We start from the raw sequence: 992 nt of genomic DNA on the forward strand, positions 1-992 counted from the left end.
CTTTACAGAAGCTCTCCTGCGAAACTTGCAGAACTAGCACTCCTGAAAGAAAGGATATTGCGGAGACATGGCTTAGCCACAGCCTGGGGGATGTTTCCAGAATGAGATTTTCACTCTGCAGCGGAGTGTGCGCTGATATGAAACTTCCTGGCAGATTAAAACTGTGTGCCCGACCGAGACTCGAACTCGGGACCTTTGCCTTTCGCGGGCAAGTGCTCTACCAACTGAGCTACCGAAGCACGACTCACGCCCGGTACTCACAGCTTTACTTCTGCCAGTACCTCGTCTCCTACCTTCCAAACTTTACAGAAGCTCTCCTGCGAAACTTGCAGAACTAGCACTCCTGAAAGAAAGGATATTGCGGAGACATGGCTTAGCCACAGCCTGGGGGATGTTTCCAGAATGAGATTTTCACTCTGCAGCGGAGTGTGCGCTGATATGAAACTTCCTGGCAGATTAAAACTGTGTGCCGACCGAGACTCGAACTCGGGACCTTTGCCTTTCGCGGGCAAGTGCTCTACCAACTGAGCTACCGAAGCACGACTCACGCCCAGTACTCACAGCTTTACTTCTGCCAGTACCTCGTCTCCTACCTTCCAAACTTTACAGAAGCTCTCCTGCGAAACTTGCAGAACTAGCACTCCTGAAAGAAAGGATATTGCGGAGACATGGCTTAGCCACAGCCTGGGGGATGTTTCCAGAATGAGATTTTCACTCTGCAGCGGAGTGTGCGCTGATATGAAACTTCCTGGCAGATTAAAACTGTGTGCCCGACCGAGACTCGAACTCGGGACCTTTGCCTTTCGCGGGCAAGTGCTCTACCAACTGAGCTACCGAAGCACGACTCACGCCCGGTACTCACAGCTTTACTTCTGCCAGTACCTCGTCTCCTACCTTCCAAACTTTACAGAAGCTCTCCTGCGAAACTTGCAGAACTAGCACTCCTGAAAGAAAGGATATTGCGGAGACATGGCTTAGCCACAGCCTGGGGG

At 51.6% G+C, this 992-nt stretch overlaps 1 non-coding gene across 1 annotated transcript; it reads right to left on the minus strand.

Moving 5' to 3' along the window:
• Positions 1-465: 465 nt before the first annotated feature.
• On the minus strand, positions 466-541 carry Trnas-cga (transfer RNA serine (anticodon CGA)). The gene has a single exon. It is a non-coding gene; the product is annotated as a tRNA-Ser (tRNA).
• Positions 542-992: the final 451 nt, after the last annotated feature.

The sequence above is a fragment of the Schistocerca nitens genome, chromosome 7 (assembly GCF_023898315.1).
Source record: "Schistocerca nitens isolate TAMUIC-IGC-003100 chromosome 7, iqSchNite1.1, whole genome shotgun sequence".
Lineage (NCBI taxonomy): Eukaryota > Metazoa > Arthropoda > Insecta > Orthoptera > Acrididae > Schistocerca > Schistocerca nitens.